Below are 26,802 nucleotides of genomic sequence, written 5' to 3'. Positions count from 1 at the left end.
AGCTGACAGCAGATAGTACAGGACGGTACAAATACAATAAAAGCGGGTGGGGGCTGTTGTGTAAACCTTGTACTCTTTAGTTCACATATAATAAGAGACGGATTATTTGCTTGCTCCACCAGTGCACCACAACAACACACACCAACTCTCGTCACAACGATTTACGGTATTTTCACAGCACTGTCGCAACATTACCGTAAAACGTGAACACCGTTGTGATACACTCGCTCCACTAGTGAGGACTGGTCTCGCCCTCTGCTGGCACGTGTGTGCACTACACTCAAAACTCCGTTTCACTGTAATAGAAACTGAAGCGCATCTGTAATTTTGACGCCGGTATTGATTTTCAATACCGTCGGGATTTCTAAATACCCTGGTATACCGTAATACCGTCATACCGCCCAAGCCTACTGGATGGTGCTAACTAACTAGCTACCGTTCCGGGAGCTAACGTTGATACCTGGATGGTGCTAACTAACTAGCTACTGTTCCGGGAGCTAACGTTGATACCTGGATGGTGCGGGCTAACTAGCTACTGTTCCGAGAGCTAACGTTGATACCTGGATGGTGCAGGCTAACTAGCTACCGTTCCGGGAGCTAACGTTGATACCTGGATGGTACGGGCTAACTAGCTACCGTTCCGGGAGCTAACGTTGATACCTGGATGGTGCTAACTAACTAGCTACCATTCCGGGAGCTAACGTTGATACCTGGATGGTGCTAACTAACTAGCTACCATTCCGGGAGCTAACGTTGATACCTGGATGGTGCGGGCTAACTAGCTACCGTTCCGGGAGCTAACGTTGATACCTGGATGATGCTGGCTAACTAGCTACCATTCCGGGAGCTAACGTTGATACCTGGATGGTGCTAACTAACTAGCTACTGTTCCGGGAGCTAACATTGATACCTGGATGGTGCTAACTAACTAGCTACCATTTCCGGAGCTAACGTTGATACCTGGATGGTGCAGGCTAACTAGCTACCGTTCCGGGAGCTAACGTTGATACCCGGATGGTGCTGACTAACTAGCTACCGTTCCGGGAGCTAACGTTGATACCTGGATGGTGCGGGCTAACTAGCTACCGTTCCGGGAGCTAACGTTGATACTGGATGATGCTGGCTAACTAGCTACCGTTCCGGGAGCTAACGTTGATACCTGGATGGTGCTGGCTAACTAGCTACCATTCTGGGAGCTAACGTTGATACCTGGATGGTGCTGGCTAACTAGCTACCGTTCCGGGAGCTAACGTTGATACCTACTAACTGGCTACCGTTCTGTGATTTGTTTACTTGGTAACAAGGGCTGCTAAGGAATTTAGTTTTGAGGTTGAAGAAAGTGCACTTTTAGGTTGAAAGAACGGCCCTAATGTCAACGTGTTTCAATATAAGCGTTATGTATGGTGATAACGAATATATTGTTAGCTCCGCCCCCCCCCCCCCCCCCCCCCCCCCCCCCCCGCGCTGATGAAAATGAAAGTCATACGTCATATACCGTATACCGGAGTATTATGTCAGCAAGGTATGACTGTATGAAAAAAATGATACCGCCCAAGCCTATTAGCTGCTAACGCTAACTCAACCTATCCCTGGGAACACTCAGAGGCATCCAATAGTGAGGGAAGGGGGGGCTGAGTCCCTCCCCCCTCTCTCTCTCTCTCTCTCTCTCTCTCTCTCTCTCTCTCAACAATCCTGATTCTTGAACCTATTTCATTCAAAAGGAAGATATTGATGGACATTAGCTATAGTGTATATATATAGCTCAGCAGCTGTAACAGAATCATTTTATAATTTTTGATTATTTATGTTTCAACAGCGTCAAAATATTAATGACCTTACCTGCCCGCAGACACTTGAGAAAAGGTTTTGCATTTTTCTATTGCAGTTTTGCACAATAAATGTTATTAAAATACCTCTGTATTATGTACAGTAATGGCTGCCATACCAGTGTTTTATCACTTCAGAAGCATTTATATAGACATTTTAAGATCCCATTTTAATATACCGTGATATATACCGTTACCGTCTATGCTTCAAATTATACCGTGATATACATTTTAGACCATACCGCCCAGCCCTAAGCCTAATGACAACAAGCGCATTTTAACTGAACATTTTCATAACTTGAGATATGAAATACTCTTTACTGATTTATCAGACTAGGATTAAAACAAGAATTGGCGTTTGAAATATCTTTTTGCATAGATATCTAATCTTAATCCATCCCTCAGTGAATCTCTTTTTAGGCTGTTATTTTGGGGAAATAGACAATTTATTGGATAAAGAAGACTATCGTTTTTATTGCAGTCAGTTCAGTAACAAAGCACTGGTATTCTTTCAGCATGTTGTAAGTAACTTACCCAATTATAGATAATAAATTGTAAGTAAATTGACCACATCATAGATAATATGTTGTAAGTAACTTGACCACATCATAAATAATACTGTTGTACTTGTATGTAACTTGACCAAATCATGAATAATATGTTTTAAGTAGTGGTGGGACTTGATTAAAAATGTTCATCAAATAAATTCTAGACTTTTTATTTTATATTTAATATTTTTTATATAGCACATTTAAAAATGACACTTGTCAACCAAAGTGCTTTACAGTGGGCCGCGTAGCTAAGAAAGTACTGCTAAAGTATAAATAAACAGAAAATAAACAACCAACAGACAAACAAAGGAACAGAAACACGTCAAAACAAACAAGTAACAAAACAACAGTCAGAGTGAGTCAGGGAACGCTAAGGAATACAAGTGAGTTTTGAGCTTAGATTTAAAGGACTCGATGAAGGGGGCAAATTTGATGGACGTGGGGATGCAGTTCCAGAGGTCAGGGGCTGCGACAGCAAAAGCACGCCCCCCCTAAACTTGAAGTTGGACTTACGGGTGGTTAGGAGACCCTTATCAGCAGATCTGAGAGCCCTGAAGTTGGTATAGGCCTAGGGGTGAGGAGGTCTGCTAGGTAAAAGGGGGTCTTACCATTAAGAGCTTTATAGACGAATAAAATAACTTTGAAATCTATCCTATAGCGCACTGGGAGCCAATGAAGGGAGGCAAGAACGGGGGTGATATGAGCTCTCTTCCGAGTACCTGGGGAGTCTGTCATCCTATGTAAAGACTGAGGTTACAAGCCTAGGTGTCATCTTGGACTCAGACTAAGGCCATGAAAACGTCATTCTTCCACCTAAGAAACATAGCGAAAGTAAGACCTTTCGTAAATAAAAAGGATGCAGAGACACTCATTCATGCTTTTGTATCAAGTCGGCTTGACTATTGTAATGCACTGTTCACTGGTCTTCCCAAAGCAACCATTGGGAAGCTTCAGCTTATCCAAAACTCTGCAGCTCGATTACTAACTCATACAAGGAGAAGAGAACATATCACTCCAGTCCTAGCCACTCTGCACTGGCTTCCAATAACTCATAGAATTGATTTTAAGGTCCTTTTCCTAACATATAAAGCTCTTAATGAGCAAGGCCCAAAATACATAGCAAATTCCCTAGTTAGTTATCTGCCCTCAAGAACGCTACGGTCATCCACTACAGGTTTACTAGACACGCCCAGAAACCAAAAGAGGATAGGAAGTATGGCATTTGCCAACTATGCCCCAAAACTATGGAACACACTACCAACACACATAACGCCAGCTCCATACACATTTTTAAAGGAAAATTAAAAACGTACCTATACAGTCTAGCTTACAAATAGTTATGGCTTGGAAAAACCTGATGGATCCATGAGGCTAGGATAAGCCTTGTGGACCCAACTTTTTAGATGAAGGAACGGGTACATACGCACACAATACACGACCACTGATGGATCCGTAAGGCTTGGAAAAGTCTTGTGGACCCAACTCTTTAGATGAGGGAACGGGTACATACGCACACAATACGCGGCCACTGATGGATCCATGGGGCTTGGATAAGTCCTGTGGACCCAACTCTGGCCACTGACCACATGAGGGAACGGGTACATACGCACACAATACACGGCCACTGATGGATCCATGGGACTTGGAAAAGTCCTGTGGACCCAACTCTGACCACTGATAAAAACGTAACTACACTAGCGTTATAAGAGCTAAACATTGCTACCTACCGTACAAGTGCATTGGTTTAGTGCACTTCCGGTTGCTACTGAGCGGACATGTTTGTGCGGACCTGTTCTCCCAAACTGGTAAGCAAATTACTGTTTTCATTTTTACGTTATTTTCATTTTTACGTTATTATTACTATTATTATTATTATTATTATTATTATTATTATTATTATTATTATTATTATTATTATTATTATTATTATTATTATTATTATTATTATTATTATTATTATTATTATTATTTTTTTTTTTTTTTTTTTTTTTTTTAAACATTGATCTTAACTGATCACTGTGACTTTATTGCTTTTATCGTTATATATGCCTATATTTGTGTACAGCACTTTGAGCTACATGACATGTATGAAAGGTGCTTTATAAATACTTACTTACTTACTTACCTGTGAGCAATCTAGCAGCGGCGTTGTGGGGTAGCTGTAGGCGGGCCATGGTCGAGTCGTGATGATATAAGGGCGTGAATGACTCTCTCAAGGTCTGATGGGGAGAGAATGGCCTTGATCCTAGCTATGGCAGGGCTGTACGCTAAGCTTTTTCACTAGGGGCACACTTGCCCCTAAATGAGAAATTTAGGGGCAAAGAATATTTTTTAGGGGCACATTTTTAAATTACAATTTTACCATTATTAAAAAAATATGTTCCTCCTGCCTCATTACTGTGGTCCTTTTATTTAACATTTAAGTGCGTTTGTTTTCAGGTTTGTATCTTTTATAATGAACCAACTGAGAGTGTGTAAATCACTAATGGAACAAAAACAACAAACTGTGTGTGTGTGTGCGCGCGCTTGTGTAGTGCTCCTTGAATGAGATCACCACAACACACACACCATTGCATTAATCAGGAGGACAAGAAACTCTGCTTACATTTGTTTCACAATGAAAAGTGCTTTAGAAATCAAATGAATTATTATTATTGTAAATAACCCCATGAAAGGTTTATTATTTTTATGGGTAATTACCTGCTTCATATTTGTGATGTTACTGGTTTCAGTGTGTGCCTAAAGTGATCAATGTGTTGGGCCGTTTATAGAGATCTATGCCAATTAATGTTTATGTATATCCCAGACTTTTTTTATAAGAATTGAGAGGTATTTGTATATGTGACCTTTATTTTGAAAACAGTGTTGCGACGCAACCTTATTTACATTTGCGCTTTTGACAGTGAAATGTTCAGTCCAACTTAGCTCGAAGGAAAGACTAATCAAAAAGGTTTAATTTACCCGTATGAGGCTCTTACGGTAGGACTTTGATTGTTTATAGAAGTGGAATGTAATACTATGCAAAACGAGAAATAAACAGTGATTTTACCAGCAGTAAAGTTGCAAGCCACTTTCATTTCATATACGGGGAACCGTGACAATTATTAGTATTATCTTATTTGCATATTGTCTCATTATTAGATAGATAGATAGGTTGATACTTTATTGATCCCCGGAGGGAAATTGAAGTAGACAGTATTTCACGTCCTAATATGGGGTTACTACTCACCTAATGCATGGCTGAACCTGAACGTTAGAAGTGTTCGTGTCCCCGTCAATCAATCATCACATCATCACGTCAATCATCATCATCTTATCATCTCTCCACATCGGACGTGGTTGTCATAAGATGGACTGATATCCACTCCGTTGTTCTTGCAAAATTAGCGGCATAAATTTATTGAAAGGAAGTGCTTCTTTGGCGATGCAATAATAGCCCATATTATTATTGAAAGGAAGAGGCCACATTCGGTTTAGTTTAGCTAGGAATTATGGGATTTGGTGTTGGATGTATAGACTCTACGCAGACAGGGACATGGTCTTTAATCGCACGATAGACTACAAGTACCAAGTATATAGCGTGACCCAGATTCACTCCACGCAAATCTTTTTTTCACTCAGGCTATCGGCGATTGCAGTAAGTTCATTCATTGCCGACAGATTCTTTCATAGCACCACAACATTGTGTCGCACTGTACAGCCTTGGTTGTAGGCTAATGTTTTAAAAAAAAATTATCCAATTTGTATGGATTAATTTAAGAGTGAAATGCGAATGAAGGGTTGAAATCACTACTCGCAACGTTGCTCCCAAATATTATTTTTCACTCGCAACAGCCAAATTAAGGGGCAATTTGCGATCATCTCGTTGCAGTGTACAGCCCTGTATGGTCCGAAGCTGGAAAAAACACCCCTTCACCACAAGTCCACCTGCCTATCAAAGTGAAATTTGGGGTCGAAGAACACACCCAGGTTTTTAACAAAGGGCTGAACTAAGGGCGGCTAGGTGGTGCAGTGGGTAAGGCGCTCACCACCAATGCAGGAGATGCTGGGTTCGAGCCCAGCTCTCCGCATTGCTATCAGCTTGGCTGGTCGTTCATACTAATACAATTGGCAGTATTAGGGGGTGGGAAGCTGATGGGTGGGGATCGGACGTTGTGGACAGCGACTCCTACAGGTCGGTTGGTGCGCCTGCGCAGCAGAATCAGGAAGCGACAGGGGCGGCGTGCCCTCCCACGCAGACCCCCGACGCTGAGAGATTGCGCTGTGCAGGTGAAAAGATGCGACGGCTGCTTCCTCGAGTACCGGAGGGGACATGTGATGTAAGGCTTCGTCCACATTGCAGCCGGCTTGTGGGAGGCATGGCCTAACAGCGTTCGAGACAGGGGAGGGTAGAATTGGACGATACGAAATTGGGATGGGAGAAAAATAGAAAAATGGGAGAAAAAGTAGATATAATAAAAAAAAAAAAAGGGGCTGAACTAGGACAGACGGGTTACCCAGGCTGCTGGCGATAACACTGGTTTGGGCCGAAAAGGAGGATTTCACATTTAGATTCGTTGAGTTGTAAGTTGTGCCATCCAGCATTTGATGTCATCTGATCTAGACAGGATCGGAGGCTGACTGGACTTGTCATTGGGTTTCATGGGGAGATAGACCTGAGTGTCATAACAATGGAAAGAGATGTTGTGTTTCTGAATGACTAAACCAAGGGGCAGCATATACAGAGAAAATAGAATAGGGTCAAGGATGGAGTCTTGTGGGACCCCGCAGGAGAGAGAGGCAGAGGGGGATGAGCAATTGCCGATGTTGACAGAGAAGCTTCTATCACTGAGGTAGGATGTGAACCAAGATAGAGCTGTGCCACTGACACCAACTGCCTGGCAGAGACTATCAATAAGGATGTTATGGTCTATCGTATCGAAAGCTGCACTAAGGTCTAGGAGCATAAGGACAGCACAGTCGCGGTTGTCAGTGGTGAGAGGTTCAAGTGCAGGTAGGGAGACAGCTGGGAGAGAATAACCTTTTCAAGGACCTTGGGAAATGGCAGCTTGGAGATTGGCCTGTAGTTATTGAGCTGGGTGAAGTCTAGGTTGGGGTTTTTCAGAAGGGGCTGGACCACTGCATGTCTGAAGCAGGTTGGAACGGTATCAGTGACTAGGGAGGTGTTAATGATAGAGAGGATGCTGGGACCAGTTGTGTGAACTACTTCTTTCAGAAGAGCAGAGGGAACTATGTCAAGGGGGCAGGTGGTCTGTTTCATAGCTGAGACTATATCTGTGAGAGCAGAGAGGGTGATAGGTTGAAAACAGGCCAGGTTGGATGAACAGAGCGGTGAGACATCTAAGCTAGATGTAGGTGGTGTGATATTACTTATGTTGTGGGACTTGTACAGCACTTTGGTAAACTTTGTTGTTTTTATATGTGCTCTATAAATAAAGTGGATTGGATTAATTAATTAAGTAGCCCCTTTCGTGACTGTGACGCAGCCAACAAGGTTTCACTCAGCTGTGTGATTTAATTCAAGGTGGATCGCTGTTGTCGTTTGAACAACTTCAGATTTCATGGGAACTACCAATCCCCCAAATCAAGAATGTTTAAGATGAATGAAGTAAGATTTTGATTATTTGAAATATGGCCTGTGTAGACTAAACTATGCACAGAATTATGTCAGTCTACAAGGTCCGGATTCTACATGGTCCGGCAATGTAGACCTTGTAGACTCCACTACAGACCAATTATCAGTGAATGTTCATGCATTTTTAAGAAGGGCTACTTCCACAAAAAAACAAAGAACTCACCAAAACATCTCAGTAGCACCTTATCTAAATGTTCTATTTCATATATGGAGATTCATATTTATTTATGTATTGCATGCATTTCTACATTTTATTTCCTATTTTGTTTATTCATCCCAGTATCTTTCTTTCTTATGTGTGGAATTCTACAAGGCATGTAGGTGTATATGTGTTTGAGGATGATATCCTTCAAACAGGCAATAGTGATGATATAATTTGGGCAGTGCTGAGCTGGGTTACTTTCCTCCAGTGTATTTGTCCCACACACACACACACACACACACAGACAGACACAGACAGACAGACAGACAGACACACAGACACACAGACACACACACACACAAATCGAAGCGAAAAAATATATTTTTTTTTAAACAAATTTATATATATTTTTTTTTAAACTTTTTTTTTTTTTTAATGTTCGAAGCTTGTGCCATCGAACGAAGCTTCGAAGTATTTAAGACAGCCCTACACATTTAGTTGGAGACACATCCAGGGCTGATGAAAAGTATGCGGCTCTCGCTGCTTTAACTGCTAGCTGGTATCTGATGCGAGTGTCTCTAAGCATTTAGAAAGAAACATAGAGTGACAGTCTATCATCATTATTCCACTTACACTCTGCTCTCCTGTACTCTCTCCTCTGGGCTCTAGTGGCGTCATTTAGCCACGGCTGGGTTAGACTTTGGCTTTTTCTGTCTAAGGCGGGCTAACTGAGTCCAGAATGCAGCATAATGATCAGAGGAGCATGCAATTTTCATCTACATTCACATTATACACTGAACAATCACGAGTTAAGCTTATGGCCTAGTTTGTGGGTGGCAGTAGTGGTAAGCAAAGTGAGTTCAAACAATCCCGGAGCCGACAGTCAATCAATTCAATTTATTTATAAAAATAAAAATAGGTATAAGCTGGAAAACACAGTTCCATAGCCTGACGTCTTATGTAGTACAGGTCCAAATTTTATCAAAATCCTTTCAGAAATGGGTCTTTGAGAGACATCCGAGTAAAACTGGTGACAAAAAAAAGCTCTCCAAAATCCATTTCCTCATCCACGGACCACAGCCGTTCATTCTGAAGTGTGATTCACACGTGGGCTATCGTTGGAAAAGTATTGGCTACAACGCTGACCAATAATTTTTGCCATCAGCGGATGATTGGCAATTCTGGAGCGTCTGGAATAATTATAAATATATATTATATATAGAGGACCTTTTCTCTTTTGAAAGGTAACATTCCGAAGTTTCTTACACAATAAAGAAAATCACTTTGAGTGCTAATGAAATAGGTTTGAACACACTGAAGTAAAAGTTGTGTGTACTCACATTTAGTGGTTGCCAGATGCCTGTTTTTAAATTCCAGCTGACAGGTAGGAGCTGGAAAACATAACGGTTCCATAGCCTGAAGTCTTATAGTCATACAGGTCCAAGGTTTATAAAAATCCCACGGAGAATGTGTATTTCACAAAGGTTTTTGTAATGTGTGTACCACAATAATTCAGCGTGATTATCCAAAATGGCCGCCCACTGCCTTTATTTCACCTCATGAGTCAAAACAAAGGACTTCTTCATCTTTTTGTGTCACCTTCCCCCACTCTGAGCGCCCGTCTGGGATCACTTTCGGAGCAGACGCCCCTTGGCTACAACGGTGGTAAATAATTTTTGCCATCAGCCGTGACTGGTCACTGGTCAGTTCAAGATGCGTGAATACTTTCCCTAAGGGGTTTGTACTTTGTACTCTCGCGTTCGGTTTGCACGATCTGATTGGCCACTGACGTTTCTGGTCATGTGACATGTGCGCCAATCAATCACTCCATTCTGATTGACAAGCTAAAAGCAATTGGTTTTGATAGTTTATCAGTGAGCTGGATACAATCCTACCTGGAGGGGAGAGAACAGATGGTGGAGGTAAACGGTACCCTATCCCCCCCCCCTCACAGTGAGCTGTGGTGTTCCACAAGGAAGCATACTAGGACCGCTACTGTTCCTAATTTATGCAAATGACTTGTCGTCAGCTTGTGACTGCAACTTGTTCCTGTTTGCGGACGACTCAGCCCTGCTGGTCTCTGACAAGAACAAGTTACAGGTTGAAAAAACCCTCAGCTCGGAACTAGGCAAAATCTGCATATGGCTCGCTGATAACAAACTATCATTACACATGGGCAAAACAGAGTCCATTCTCTTCGGTTCAAATAACAAACTCAGCAAGACCGACGGCTTCTCAGTTACAGTGGGTGACAATATTGTCACAAGGAAAGATGAAATTACCTACCTGGGTTCCATCCTAGAGGCTAATCTTTCCTGTGACAAAATGGCATCCAATGTAATAAAAAAAGTCAACCAACGAACTCGATTCTTGTACCGGATCTCCTCTCTGGTAAACAAGAATACCCTGAAGACTCTGGCAGGAGCACTCATTCAAGGGTACTACGACTATGCTTGCACCTCATGGTACCAAAGCACCTCAAAGGCGCTAAAAACAAAATTACAAACATCTCAAAACAAACTGGTCAGACTACTGCTTGACCTTACTTTTAGAACCCACCTCACCCCTGCCCACTTTGACAACCTAGGATGGCTTAGAGTAGACGACAGAGTACAGCAACTTGCAATGGGCCTGGTCTACAAGATACACTACACGACCAAGGTACCCATGTACATGTCAAAATACTTCCCAAAGGTCAGTGAATACCACGATCACAACACCAGAGGGAGCTCCACAAATCATGTTAAACCCAGATTCGGCTCAAACAAGGGACTAAACACGTTTCGCAATTATGCCACATCAATGTGGAACGCCCTACCTAAAGCTGTAAAGGAATGTGAATCACTACCCACTTTCAAAACCACTCTCAAAGAACACCTACGGGAGACTGCAATTCGAAACTGGCCCCTGTAAATGTCCTAACCCATTCTGCAATCTGTTAATAAAGTTTTCAATCAATCAATCAATCAATCGTGTGACGGCAAGTTCTGCGCCTATTTCCGGGTCTAACAGCCTGCAAACTACCTAACGCCTAGTTTATCACTGGTTAAGCTTAGGCGACTCTTTCGAAGTTGGTTAATGTTAGAGTTTGGAATCAGGGCTGGTGTTCTATCGCCCTGCTCTAAGACAAACTCTAACCTTAACCAACTTCGAAAGAGTGCCTAAGCTTAACCGGTGGCAGAACTTGCCGTCACACGATTGGCGCACATGTCACATGACCAGAAATGTCAGTGGCCAATCAGATCGCGCAAAAGTACAAACCCCTTAGCAGGGTACAAAATAGTCACACGCCCACCGCCACAGGCTGGTAGATTTAATGTTTGGCCGTCATAAATTAAGGCCTGGGCGCCATCTGGCGGCCAACAAAATCCACTGCATGCGTCGCCATTAATATGATATGAGTAGCCTCCAGCTGGAGGGAGAAATGTCGTGGGAGCGGGCGAAAGTTGCCCAATCTGGAACAATCTCCGGGGCTGCAGCTGGCCCCTATTGGATGCGGGCGTGGTGAGTTGAAACGAAAGTGAAACTGTGTGTGTGTGTGTGTCACGTCTCACGTGTCCGTTCTAATGTTTACAAACAATGAACCTTTAAATGTAAATGAGATGCGCTCTGCTCACGAGATCAAGTTTGTAACATGAGACGCACACGAGGTCTGTCTTCATCCGTTCTTTAGCCTACAAAAAAACCTGCAATCGTGTTTTTGATTGTGCTCTGATATTTAATTTTGCATTTGATTTGACCAAATATGTGGAGGCATATTTTGTACCCTGGTTATTTCGCGTTTGTAACGTCATAACATCAGTGGAGGCTGCTGACTGATTAATAATAAGCTCTCTTTATTTCGCGGAGCATAATGTGATTTCGCGTTTGTAACGTCATAACATCAGTGGAGGCTGCTGCTGACTGATTAATAATAAGCTCTCTTTATTTCGCGGAGCATAATGTGATTTCGCGTTTGTAACGTCATAACATCAGTGGAGGCTGCTGCTGACTGATTAATAATAAGCTCTCTTTATTTCGCGGAGCATAATGTGATTTCGCGTTTGTAACGTCATAACATCAGTGGAGGCTGCTGCTGACTGATTAATAATAAGCTCTCTTTATTTCGCGGAGCATAATGTATAATGTTATTTCGCGTTTGTAACGTCATAACATCAGTGGAGGCTGCTGACTGATTAACTCGTAACGTCATAAACCAACTACCAGATTCACTCGTCACTGTACATCAGTGGAGGCTGCGTAACTGACTAACTGATTAACTAGAAACTGCACATTGAGGGGGTTTGAATCACGCTACATCAGTGGAGGCTGCTGACCAGATTATTATTATATTATATTAGGGGTGGACGGTATTATTATTATTATCTATTATTATATTATTATTCCATACAAGGCTGGATGCATTACAGACTCCGCTAACATCCCTTGTTGCCTTGTAGGTGGCAAGTATGGATTTGTTTATCTTGTTTGAAGTTGTTTTAATATGTTCTTTAATTCTTTTGCTTCCATATTGTAAATAAATTCGCAATAAATTATTTGCATTTAAAACTATTAACGCTGACTCATTCCTTCAGTCCACTCAAAATTATGCTAATATTCCTTATGTTGTTTATGATATTAATTGAAAATAGCATACGAGAGTATTATATAGTAATAATAACACATGGCGATATACTAAAAAGCTATTTATAATTTTTGGCTGGTAAAACATCTCGATGGCTGGTACTTTTTAAAATCTACCAGCCAAATGGCTGGTAAGTCAAAAAGTTAAGTTTGTTCCCTGCCTTAGGGAAAGTATTCACGCGTTCAGGACCATTCACAACCGGACCTCACTCGTCCGAACGGCTTGTCAAATGACGCTTGCCGGATGTTTCGTCTTCTAACTCGAGAGACCCGAAGCATCAAGCATGCAATAGGTTGAGTGGGGTGAAGATCGAAAGGCGGCAAATTAAACTTTCGAACAATGTATTGGTTGATCAGCGAAAACGCAGCCCGGAGCCGACAGACGAGAGCAAAGTGCTGCACGTGCGATAAAATGCGTACTTTCTTTTAGGTGAATTTCTTTCTGTAGTTAATTAATTGAAATTAACACGATAAAGTCCCAGCCCTAGTTTTAAGTCATTTTACCAAATCATAAATAATGTAATATTGAAAGACTGGGGTTGGGGTTGAGGGGAGATACAGATTCAATAAGATAATTTGTTAGACTCCTCTCACTTAACAAATCTGGGCAGTTTACTAACTTGGGACTGGTTCAAACAGGGAACAAGGTTAACGGAACTCAACGCTACACTTGACCATACAATAAATTAATCAGTTTGATTATCATGTGATTTCCCATACGTGAGCGGGTATCGTGTTATAGTCCTATTATATATCAATATACATTTATTTCATATCACCCAGGCAACTAGCCCTTGTTCAGTCCATGTTCCTAGTTCTGCAAACCTTTATGGCTTATTCATGTGTTTAAGCCAGATATAGATGAACTCTTTTAACTTGGGTGAAACTTGTTTTTGTTGATCCAGAATGTAGATCATAAATAATGTTTTGTCTTTTGAAGAGCGTATGGAGCATTTGATCAAGTCCAAGCACCCCTGGGGGCTTTGGGTGGAGAGAGAGGTTGGATTTCTGACCTACATATGATGCAGTATAGTCTATACCCTATAATAATTTCTCAACCCGGCAAGAACCCAACCTGTTACTCAAGAAACCCGAACCCCCTTCCTGGTTCGGTGCCCTGCAACGATTGGACCGTTGTGCCTTTTAAAACCCTGTCAGAGGTAGCCATTGGACAGGCTCGCAGATGCAGTGTCGCTATGGTGAAATGTGATTGGGCGACGCTGACCTAGTTGTGGGAGCCATGGTATGTGGGGCGGTCTGAGGGAGAAGGGAAGATGGGATTTCTCATGCTCCAGCCTGCTTTATGCCTTCTCCTTTGGAATCAACACACAACTAAGAGGGGGGGGGGGGGGGGGGGTGCTAGTAGCCTAGTGGTTCAATGTCAAATAAAAGTTGACCCAGGTTGACGTTTTAACTAGAGATGTTACGATACCATTTTTTCCTTCCCGATCCGATCCGATACCTAAGCTTTGGGTATCGGCCGATACCGATACTGATCCGATACCAGTGCATACATAAAAAATATATATATATATTATATAAAATTATAAAACTTTTAATTTTTTTAATTTGTTTACAGCTACTGTTTTATATATAATGTTTTTTTAGTAATAACTATAAAGTTATGGTATTTATTCAACAACAGTTGATTGTATAGATTAGTATTAGTATCATTAATTGACAACTATCTCAATGAGTTCACCCACGGAATGGTTGTTGGGACATTGATTCCGCAATACGTTGTTGCACTCCAGAAGGCTCCGGTAACTTCAGTTAGCTAGTAGAGGCTCTCTTGTGATTTTTAATGCACAATAAATATTCAACATTTGGCACTAAAAGCTAAACATTGTCACCGATATGGCTGTCCGCAACATGTCATTAATTGTGTGCAAGAGGTCGATCAGTTAGCCACATTAGCTTGAGCTAGGTTAGCGTTAGCTAACGTTAGATGGAAATACAAACAATGTAACATTACTGATGAAAAAGTGATTTACCTTGCAATACTCCTGTGCCAACTTGCTGTACTTTGCTTGCAGGTCTGCAGCCACTATTGCTGGATTATGAATATCCCCAACTTTAGCCAAGGTAACGTTAAAGCTAAAACTAGCTTTCGGTTAGCGCTTCAGCTAATGCTAAATAACACCAGCAAGCGAACACATCTCCCCGTCAACACCCCTCTGCTGTTAAAGCATTGACACTTTAATTCACGGTCGATTAAAAACACGTTTGTTTTATAATGCTCACTCAGCAGACCGCAGGTGTTGTTGATAAATTACGACATATGGTATCGGAGGCTAGACTTTCGGCATACTCACCGATACCAGCATTTTAGGCAGTATCGGCGGCATTGCCGATACTGGTATCGGTATCGGAACAACTCTAGTTTTAACTGTTTGTAGGTCGAACGCAGGTCAGTGTTGAACAACTGAGTGAAGGTTGAGTACCGCCAATGTTCGCCCACATAATGTAGTTCACTGATTCATCCCTGATTCATCCCAGCCACCATGTCCACTTGTGCTCAGGCATCAGCCCAGTCAGACAGGCCCACCACAAATAGATTTCCCCCTGCTGGCACAGTAACATATGTTTCTCGTCCTGCATGCAGTCGGTCCCTTCATCTGCATAACTGTCACTTGACTGCACAGACTCCTTCCCACCGCAAATAACATCCGTGGAACAATCTGGACTCTAGAGCACACCATGTTGACTGTTCATTGTCAATAATGGTGTGCTAGTTTTGTTGCGTCTTGGTCATGACTTTGGAATGTCCATGCGCCTGTCAATTAGCCTCAGGACTATTATAGAGCACAGATAGGCTTTGGCCTCAACTGAACAATTGAACTCAATTAACCAGAATGTTGCTGGGGTTAGGGCTGACCTTCGAAGTTTTTTTTGGCAATCGAAGCTTCGGGGCCGAGCTTCGATTTTAATTTGAATCTTCGAATTTTATTTTTTTTTATTTAATTTTTTTTTATAATTATTATAATTCTTTTTTTATCTTATGTTGTGGGACTTGTACAGCACTTTGGTAAACTTTGTTGTTTTTAAATGTGCTCTATAAATAAAGTGGATTGGATTAATGAATTAAGTAGCCCCTTTCGTGACTGTGACGCAGCCAACAAGGTTTCACTCGGCTGTGTGATTTAATTCAAGGTGGATCGCTGTTGTCGTTTGAACAACTTCAGATTTCATGGGAACTACCAATCCCCCAAATCAAGAATGTTTAAGATGAATGAAGTAAGTAACAAATTTGAAATATGGCCTGTGTAGACTAAACTATGCACAGAATTATGTCAGTCTACAAGGTCCGGATTCTACATGGTCCGGCAATGTAGACCTTGTAGACTCCACTACAGACCAATTATCAGTGATTGTTCATGCATTTTTAAGAAGGGCTACTTCCACAAAAAAACAAAGAACTCACCAAAACATCTCAGTAGCACCTTATCTAAATGTTCTATTTCATATATGGAGATTCATATTTATTTATGTATTGCATGCATTTCTACATTTTATTTCCTATTTTGTTTATTCATCCCAGTAACTTTCTTTCTTATGTGTGGAATTCTATAAGGCATGTAGGTGTATATGTGTTTGAGGATGATATCCTTCAAACAGGCAATAGTGATGATATAATTTGGGCAGTGCTGAGCTGGGTTACTTTCCTCCAGTGTATTTGTCCCCCGGCCCCACCCAATGGCCCCATGCACACACACACACACGCACACGCATGTTCGAAGCTTGTGCCATCGAACGAAGCTTCGAAGCTTCAAAGTATTTAAGACAGCCCTAGCTGGGGTACACTTTATTCTGTTTGTTTGTGTGTGTGTGTGGGGGGGGGGGGGGGTGCGTGCATGGACATGTGAGACACGTCCCAATAATTTTGTGAGTGACATTTGCCAAATACTAAACAACCTGGCCTTCTCATTAGCTAGGAGAAAAGTGAGCGTTGACCGTCTGACCTTTTGGGCATTCCATAGCTGGAGTCTACTAGGAGGAAAGGAGAAGGACGAGACATTCATGTCACTGCTGGTTACTTGGTGGTCAGCCATACACAGAGTCCATTACTTGCCCCCACTGTTGTTTTGCTCTCAAATGCCACCGTCTCTCTCATTCTCAGTACCGCCCCCTCGAGATACTAGTTTTGTTGTTATAAACGTGCTAACTGCTACTACTCCTCATCTACTACCTTGGCAACCCTAGTGCGGTTAAATGTCAAGTGAATTTAAATGCAACGCACATCTCTGGTAAAATATCCGCTGTAACTGGTAACACCAGGCAGTGTTGTCATTAGTGACTGTTCCTAATTAACCTTTTTTTTTACCATCCTCCCGGAACCATCACAAAATACAATCTAAGCCATGAAATTAACGTAGACTGTCCCGCATTTACAATTATCATCATTGTTCAGATTAAATGAGAACAGCAAAAATTATTACGACAATAATGATGTATGTTATGATTTGATCATATAAAGGCCTATGACTGCAATCAGATATTTCAGAAACATAGCTGAGAGAACAATAACAGCACAAGAAGATGAAGAAGTTCTATGTGCTACAGTTGTAATATGCATCTGATTAACAAGTGCAGATATTGTACAGTATTTTTATTTATCTCTTATCTGGCAATATATCAAAATAAAGATATCAAAATAAATGGAGCGAGAGAGGGAGACTTAGTGAGTATTCCCTGGGAAGGTTTGTCATCACTCACTGAGCTGTTCACACGGCCACCAGCGCTCGCATCATCATGTCAGTTATTAACATAGCTTCAGTGTTTCACCTAGGATTTTTTTTCAGGGGGGGTGGTAGGCCCCCAAAACTACTAGTGTTGTCGTGGGGCGCGCGTGTCACGGATACGTGGTGTCAACAGTGTCGTCATAGACGTGTGCAAGGCGGTTGTTAGTATCGGTGCATTTCTCTACACTGAGCTGAAATGAAACGATTGCACATAAATTAGGTAAATAAATATTAACAATATTTACAACACATAAATTTACTTATTTACAATTATACAGTAGTGACAACACGCATATGAACTATTTACAATACAGGGAGGCACATACAACACTCATAACTATTTACAACCAGTGTCGGAGCGAGCGCACTCAAGTTGTTCGGAAATTCTGAGGGCTCAGACAGAGTGCACACTGGACGCTCTGACCAAAGAGTCACAGAGCGGAGCAGATTTTCAGAATATTAACTCACCTTAACTAGGGCCCTGTGAAATCCGTTTTTATCTTTTCCTGTTTTCGGATATGAATTTTCCTGTTTTCGGATTTCTCTGTTTTTAATTTTCCCGTTTTCGGATTTCTCTGATTTTATATTTTTTCCTTTGGATTTAACCAAAAAAGACGATACAAAATTATGTTTTTAACTAACTTTAATAACAGTACATCTGCAAACAGTGCCAGTGTAGTTCAATGTTCAGTGCCAGTTAGGTTATGAGGTTTCTTTTTTCCAATTCAGTTCAGTTCAATGCAGTTCAACTGCCAGTGCAGTGCAATAACTAAATAATAATTAAATAGTTAAATAATACTAAATAATAATTTGTTTAAAAGAAAAAAAAATTTAAAATGTAATTTATTTCAAAGAGATGTCCTTTAAAGGTTCATGCTTCTCCCCATCTCTGGCTGACCTCACCATTGTGATACATGATGGTTAGGCCTTTGTGTTTTCCTCAGTGAGGGATTCTCTTTTGTCGGTCAGCAGCGTTTTGTACTTGCTGAAGCTTCTCTCTGTATAATTATTTTGTAAGTTTAAATATCAACATTATCTGGCCATCCTCAGTAAATAGTAAATACTATCAAACTTGCCAAAGACCAGACGCGCGCACACACACACACAGAAAGGGAGAATGGCTTATATGAACTATCCAGTTCATATCAACTATCTAGTTCGTTTTTATAACGTGTAACGTTTGGTTACTTGAAGGAGAGCGAGAAAGACTGAGACTTGTTACGCGCGACGCTAGTCAGTCTCAGAGTTGTCTCAGAGTTGTCTCGGAATGGATTTGATTTGGTAGCTTTTTTTTCTCCGCGTAGACCGTGCCACACCACCTTTTTAAGTCTTAGTGAAGATTGATTTATATGAAAACCGATTTATGTATAATTTAACTAGCTCGCCAACGTTACTGTGATTAAAGCAAACTTTAAACTTTAATATTCTTTTCTGGAGGGGCGGGGCGGGCCTTCCCACCAAGGCAATGGTAGGGGAAACACTGAGCTTGTCTCATTAATGCCACAATGTCCTCACCGTGGCGTCCCTACCTGCTGGGACAGAACTTTCACCAATAGTATCAGTGTTTTTGGGTAAGGCACAGACCTGGGTCGTATACAGATATTTCATTGTTTTTACATGCTTGGAGTGTCAGCAGGGTGGGCGGGCTGCGCCTCTTTCAGACTAATTCAAATAGTTCCAGCCCAGTTGTCAATCCCAGAAAAGTGTAGGCTACTATAATTCAGTGGTTCTCAACTGGTCTAGCCTCGGGACCCAAAATGTTCCTTAGTCATTAAGTCGCGACCCAATATTTTTAACCACTATGATTCATTTCAATATTTTTCTTTTTTGCAGTAATACACAATCGTTCATGCACTGTTAAAAACATGAAATAAACACAAACAATTGCAACAAAAGTGCAACTAGGGCTAAAAACCCAATGAAATTAAATAATATATGCTTCTTAGCAGACTTCTTAGCTTAACATAACAAACCTAAGTTTGGGGGAACTAATGGGATAACGGGTTGCAACAAAAGTGCAGCTAGGGCTAAAAACCCAATGAAATAAAATAATAATAATAATAATAATAATAATAATAATAATAATAATAATAATAATAATAATAATAATAATAATAATAATAATAATAATAATAAATAATATGCTTCTTAGCAGACTTCTCTACAGTAAGTTTGGGGGAACTAATGGGATAACTGGGGTTGCAACAAAAGTGCAACTAGGGCTAAAAACACAATGAAATAAAATAATAATAATAAATAATATATCCTTCTTAGCAGACTTCTTAGCTTAACATCCCAGGGAACGAATGGGATAACTGGGGATGTTGTTTGCTATTGACAAGAGTCTCAAAGTCTGGGGTGATGGTAGACAAAGCAACTCTGAGGTCATGCTCAATGTCCAATCTGTTCCTCTGCTTTGTCTTCAGCTGGACCAGAGCTGAGAAGCCACTTTCACAAAGATAGGTAGTTAAAAAAAATTTAAACTTTTTTTTTACACACACATTCGCGACCCACTCAAAAAGTGGGTCGCGACCCACCAGTTGAGAAACACTGCTATAATTGACTTTGAAAGAGTCTAAACCAGCAGTACTCATGGCACTGTCACCTACCCATCTGGTACTGCAAGCAGGTCACAACAAGCCCAACCAGGCTGGGATAATAATTGCATGGTCCTGCCTTAGTTGATGTCGACGAACGATTCTTGACCCCATGGTATGTTTATAAAATTCAAGTTTGCTCAAAAGATGGAAATGGTGTGCAGTGCACCAAGAAATATTCAGATTTATAGAACCGCGCGTACGCCTGCATATACGCAAATACTCCATTCAACTTGAAATTATGCAGCACATGAACGCGCCTCAAGTCCCACCCTGTTAACTCCCACAATTAACTGTTAGCTGAGTAAACATTCCTTTGCCAACTGTGAAGTTGATTAAATAGGATATAATTTTGAAGGCTTGCCAGCATCAACCTATTAATAAAATTGATAAGAAGCCATAGTGGCAGTCAACTTCTGAATCAATGTCATCATCCACTTTATATCTTAACTGCGTGCGTGCGTGCATGTGTGTGTGCGCGTGTGTGCGCAGTGGTGCCGCTAGGGTCTATTGGTGCCCTAGGCAATAATTCTTAGGAGGTGCCCCCAACCAGTGTTCATCTCCATTATGTTACAAATAAGTACAAATAATATATATGAAATACACTTTTTTTTATTACTTTCAAAGAGTACAGTCCATTATGATGGAAAAGTATTTAGCTTGTTTCACCTGTTTGACTATCTCATCACTTATTTTGTCTCCAATCAGTGCTATGATTTCATAGATGGTTGGGTTAGTGTTGCATGGAGTCATTGAGCATCCTGATGGCCTGGGGATAGAAGCGGGATCACAAGTCATTAGACCAGGGGTTCTCAAACTTTTATACCACGACTCCATTTTTTTTGGTGACCCCAAACTTAATGTATCACATCATTTCAACGTGGAAATAAGGAATATCAAAATAAAAGCGCACATTGTTGAATTTGATCATGCATATTTATTAGAAAATGAAATTACAGCATCAATTACAGTTATCAATGAAATTAATGAATATTATCAACAAAAGCAACGGAATTGTTTCTGTATACACATTTATAAAACGAGGCATATTTATCCAAAACCCCTGATTCTGCGGATCAATTATAATTTGAAGCCCTGTCCCTGCACAATTAGGACCAACCCACCGATCAGTTCATTCAAAACGTGCTACATGAACTATCAGCCAAACACTCTTGCTTTCCAAGTGACTGCTTACGCAATGCACTTTGTGAAGGCATTTCATGGAAGCAAGCAAAGTGTTTAGTTTGTCTAAGATTTAAAAAGGTTTAAACTTTACAGCACTGACAAAGTTGAACAAAGTGCTGTACAAGTCCCACAACATAAAAAAAAATATATATATATTTCGAAGCTTTGAATTAAATCTCGGCCCCGAAGCTTCGAATTCCAAAAGAAAAATCAAAGGTCAGCCCTACTGATTTGTACAAGTGATGGCTTATTTTGAAGGTATGCACCTGTTTTCGGCTTGCCATTGCCCCGACTGCTTTGTTGTTGTTGAATCAAGTCAAATCCTAGGTAAGCTTGTATTGTGCACGTTGACGTGAACGTGCGGCACACTTCATAGGTTTCGGAATAAAAAAAAAAAAACACATTTTTACTAAAATGTGGCACCGGTTAATTTCACATGAATCGGCACTTGGTAGTACCGACGTGATTCGGTCGATATAGTGTTGTAAAAAATATCGATTTCTTTCGATACATATCGATTCAGAATATTTAAGTAAGTTCAGTTTCAATACTCATTTCCCGCAATATCGATACTTTCTGCACTATCGATACCAGCTGGCGTTCTCGCTGTCTTCTCTCCTACAGCAAGTTGTTGACACACGCACACACATGCTGCTGGGGCATTGCCCCTCCCCCCACCCCTCATGGACCTGTCTTGTCAACACAAAATCCTCTCGTTCGCTCCAAGTGCAGAGCCTCGACAGCTCTTCTTTCAACATCACTGAAGCATTCAACAAAATGGCCCAGTAAACGATTAACTTTAGTTTAATACATGAGGCGTTGTCTAACGTTATCTAGCTGGCTATCTGCTGTTGATAGCTATTATATCAACAGCTGATAACATCATTGGCATTCATTGCTGTAGGCTTGCAGCTGTTGGCTAGCGTTGGCTAGCTAGCTATCATTCTTCCGTTGGCTAACGTTAGCTACCTAGCTAGCTAATACTGGCTGGCTGGCTACCTTTTAATTCGCAATGGAATGGCTAGCTAACTAACTGTACAAATCGAGGTGATTTGGCTGAGACCCTATTTTGTACCGTTTGCTGGATTGGGGGTGGCCAGCTGGCTAGCTGGCAGTTCGTAGTACAGTAGCTGGCTGGATAGCTGTTGTATTGTGGGTTAAGGGTAGCCAGCTAGCTGGCTGGCAGTTCGTAGTGCAGTAGCTGGCTAGCTGGCTGTTGTATTGTGAATTAAAAGGTAGCCGGCTGGCTGGCTAGCAGTTCATAAGTCAGCAGAGGATCTACCTGCTGAGAAAGCTGAACTCTTTTAATGTTAGTGCGAAGATCCTAAGCACTTTTTATAGTTATTTTATTGAAAGCCTCCTAACTTTTTCTTTTATCTGCTGGTTCAGTGGCCTGTCTATTAAAGATAGGAACAGCCTACAGTACATAGTGAAAGTGTGCTCCAAAATAATTGGAGTAAAACAGAGAGACCTATGTTCTCTCTGGACGGACCAGGTGGTCAAGAAGGGGACGAGCATCACTAATCAACCCCTCCATGCTCTGTCTCAGCGGTTTTCACTGTTGCCTTCTGGCCGCCGTTATGACGTCCCACCAAGTAGGACCAACCGCTACGCCAAATCTTTTGTCCCCTTGGCTATCGGACTTTTAAACACAGACTGTAGTCATTTTAAGTAGCCTTTTGCACTTGGTTGTCTGTTTTTACTTTTACTTTGCTGGATTGTGTATCACATGGAGTGTTTCTCTTTTTTTTGCCGTGCTGTCGTTGAGATGTTTTGTTGTTTGTTTGTCTTTGTTGCTCGTTGGTGAAGCTGCAAATATGAATTGCCCCACGCGGAATCAATAAAGTTGTCTGAATCTGAATCTGAATCATAGTGCAGTTACTGCAGTGGCTGGCTAGATGGCTGTTGTTAAAGGTAGCCAGCTGGCTGGCTGGCAGTTCGTGGTGCAGTAGCTGGCTAGATAGCTGGCTAACGTTGGCCAATATAGCTGTAACTGAACGCCAATGATGCTAGTCTTATGTGGTCTTATGAGTTTCAGTTCATAGGAAAATACTTTGACTATAATGGTCAGAAGTAAATTAACTTAGATGCTGTTATGCGATTAGTTCATTTAGTTATTTTTAAATGTCTGATCTAAAGATAAACAAATGGTTTTCAAGGTATCGTATCGAAGTTAGAAATTCCAGTATCGTGACAACACTAGTCGATACTAGGGGTGGAACGATACGCATTCGAACCGTGTACCGTTCGATACGACCTCCACGGTTCGGGGCGTCTGTGTATCGTACGGTTCAGGGGATGCGCACATTTAAAAAATTTAAACTTTATTTGGCACGGAGCCGGGAGATGTGAGCACTGGCTGCAGCAGCAGCACTGCAGCCAGGTGCTAGTCAGTTTGTGTAAATGGCAAGCACAATATAAATCAATCTTCATTACGACTTTAAAAACATAGCCATTAACATTACATAGGCCTACACACATCTTGCCATAGCGTTAGCAGTTTGTACAACACAACGCATGTTGAACTATGGTAACCCGCCAGCTAATACAGTCAATGCAATGTTATCGTAGCTACTAGCTAGCAGAGGAGAAAATGGGAGTCTGAGAGGCGGGGTGTTTAAAGACAATGATAGGCGTTTATTCAACATCCAAGAAGGCTAACATACAACTGTGTTTTACTAACTCCAACCGGGACTATTGCCGCTTTTCCACTGCATGTTGATGTTATGAACTCCTAACGTTACCGGAGCTGAAGGTCTGTGACACTAAAATGTCCCTGCGGACCCGCCAACCCACAGATAGTTCCAACCCACCACAGTTGCACTCAATATTTAAATAATGTTAGTCTAAATAAATGTAGACCGATAATGTACGTATTTTAAAAATGTAATGAACAGAGCAGTGTTGTTTTGAAACAGTACAGTGTGTGTGTGTTAGTTTGATGTATGCTGCAATTTATATTGATGGCCTTCTAATTTGTTTATTTATTTATTTTAAATAACAGTGACACTTTTCCCTTTGATAAGAAATCCAGCCATATTCCTTTCATTGTATTTCAAATATTGCACTTTAATTTCAAGCAGAAAATGAATCTTTCCATTAAGAACTGACAATCAGGGAATTTAAACATCGTTGACATTGTTTTTTGTGTTTATATTAAAGAAAGGAAAGTCTAGTGCTGGCTGAGCATATTGTTTGTTTGCACTGAAAATAAAAGAGCGAAGTCTAAAACAGGAAAGACATTTATTTTGTACATTTGTGGCAGCGTTACAGCATTTTCAGTGGTTTAGTTTGGACGCACATATTTCTTGAGACTTTTTAAAAATGAAAACGGAAAAGATCCGTTCCGTGACTTCCGTCTCCGTCTGGATGTGGCCTTAATGTGTGTTTGCCAGTCCCCTGGTGAAGGGGAGGGATTATATTATCTAATATTTGTTTGACCACGCCCCCTCCCCTTGTGTTGCCGTGGTGAGGCTATATAAGCTCTTGTCAGCCAGATAATGTTTTCTTCACCCTTGTTTTGACCCACACTCCCAAGAGCAGAGGTAAGCCATTGTGTGTGTGTGTGACTGTGTGTGTGTGTGTGTGTGTGTGTGTGTGTGTGTGTGTGTGTGTGTGTGTGTGTGTGTGTGTGTGTGTGTGTGTGTGTGTGTGTGTGTGTGTGTGTGTGTGTGTGTGTGTGTGTGTGTGTGTGTGTGTGTGTGTGTGTGTGTGTGTGTGTGTGTGTGTGTGTGTGTGTGTGTGTGTGTGTGTGTGTGTGTGTGTGTGTGTGTGTGTGTGTGTGTGTGTGTGTGTGTGTAAAGCTGCCCATAATAGCATTTGCTATTCCTCTTGTTTTTTTTTACCAGTTGTTAAAAGCAACAACAAGCAAACAAACCAACAACAGATGCTGTGAAGGGTCAGGATTTTAGTTATTTGGAGCAGTGTATAGAATGTTCTGTTTTGAATGCAGAATGTTTTGTACACAGAAGGGTTGAAAGTAGATCATGTCGGATCTAGGCTGGGTTAGTCTCGCTTGCACCTCCCCTATGGTGAGTGTTGGTTTCTGTATGTTTTGTCTATATTCATACCTAATAATAGTAAGGTTGGCTTTGTCTATGGTGAGTGTTGGGGGGACAGTTTTTGCATGTTTTGTCTATATTCATATCTAATAGTAAGGTTGGCTTCGTCTATGGTGAGTGTTTGAGGGACAGTTTTTGCATGTTTTGTCTATATTAAAATTAATATCTAATAGTGTTTGAGAACGGTTATTGCATGACTTGTTTATATTCAGAGACATTTTGACCTTGGAACGTCTTCATTTTATGTTGCAAGCTTTAAACCTAATGAAAAATAAAACATGAATGCATGAATACAATTCCATCCCTGGAACTACAGGACAGTAAGGCACTTTGATAAAAGTCCAATAAAAAACCATTATAACACGATAACTTTATTATCCCACACTACACACGGCGTACAAAGGTAGACAATGTACAAAGGTAAATAAGAACCTGGAAAAGAGAGGATGTAATAATATAATATAAAGAATAGAGGTAATAATATAATATAAAGAATAGAGATAACCGATAACGGAAGATAGGGAAGAAAAGTTATTCTTGCCTGTAGCTTAGTTTGCGTCCGTGCATTTGTGCTGCTGTCTTGGCAGGGATCAAAATATTGTGAGGTTTTAAGAGGTGCAGTGTAGATAGATTACATACGGAGTAGTGGGGGATGGTGGCTTGATGAGTGGGAGAGGGAGATAGAGAGTTCTGCCCTAGCTCCCACCACGGTCAGCTTAATATCATATTTTTGTTTGTTTTGATTGTATTTACTTTTCCAGTACAAATTACAATATGCTAATGTATATTGTCTATGTACTTATATTGTAATACGTGGTCATGGTGATTGTCATGGTGTTATTTCATTCCAAACGGTCTATTTTCTTTAACTTTTCTTTAAATACTGCAGTGATATATATTTTGTGTGTGTGTTACAATAAAGTGTGACTTCCACTAAAGTGTCGCGGTTGAGCACGATGTTGAGTAGCCTCTTAATATACTTGATCCTGTTACCATACATGGGGGGGGGGTGGGGTGTAATGTCCTGAGCTCTTGAGTGCAACTAAACTCTGTAGTTGCAGTAGATTGAGCCACTTTTCTGCTCTCAGCTAAAGAGCTGCTCAGAGCAGCACAAGCAGGTTAAAGTACAGTATTGTAAAGCAAAGTAAAAACAAAAACAAAAGGTTCTTACCCAACAATGGTTTGTTCAGCGAAGTCGGTTACGCCTCAAATTAAGCCACTTTCCTCTTTACACAATGTTATGTAACCCTCTGGTTGTGTTGACACACACACACACAATAGCTGGACTGTGAGTATCTAACCATTTGATATGTCAACAGTAAAACAGCAGGGTGTGTTTGTGTTCGTGCTTGTGTAATGCCAAAGATATCTGATATTGTGAAAATCGAAATAATCACAATTATATTTTTTCCCAAATCAGCTCTAGTTCAGGCTAATACA

The 26,802-nt window shown here is 41.0% G+C and overlaps 1 protein-coding gene across 2 annotated transcripts in view; it reads left to right on the top strand.

Annotated features, from left to right (window-relative positions):
• Positions 1–26,802, top strand: part of nt5c3a (5'-nucleotidase, cytosolic IIIA) — a 59,766-nt gene that overhangs the window by 22,636 nt on the left and 10,328 nt on the right. Inside the window, exon 1 of one of the 2 annotated variants that reach the window (XM_084336251.1) lies at positions 24,805–24,846. The exons of the other annotated variant lie outside the window; for it this stretch is intronic. The gene's annotated coding sequence lies outside the window, so the exon portion shown is untranslated. Of the gene's footprint in view, positions 1–24,804; positions 24,847–26,802 lie in introns of those variants that run through there. 2 annotated transcript variants of the gene reach the window in all.

This window comes from Notolepis coatsorum, assembly GCF_963971535.1.
Source record: "Notolepis coatsorum genome assembly, chromosome: 19".
In the NCBI taxonomy this organism is placed as follows: Eukaryota; Metazoa; Chordata; class Actinopteri; order Aulopiformes; family Paralepididae; genus Notolepis; species Notolepis coatsorum.
The sequence above is the reverse complement of the archived record's forward strand: the minus strand, read 5'-3'. Positions and strand labels throughout refer to the sequence as shown.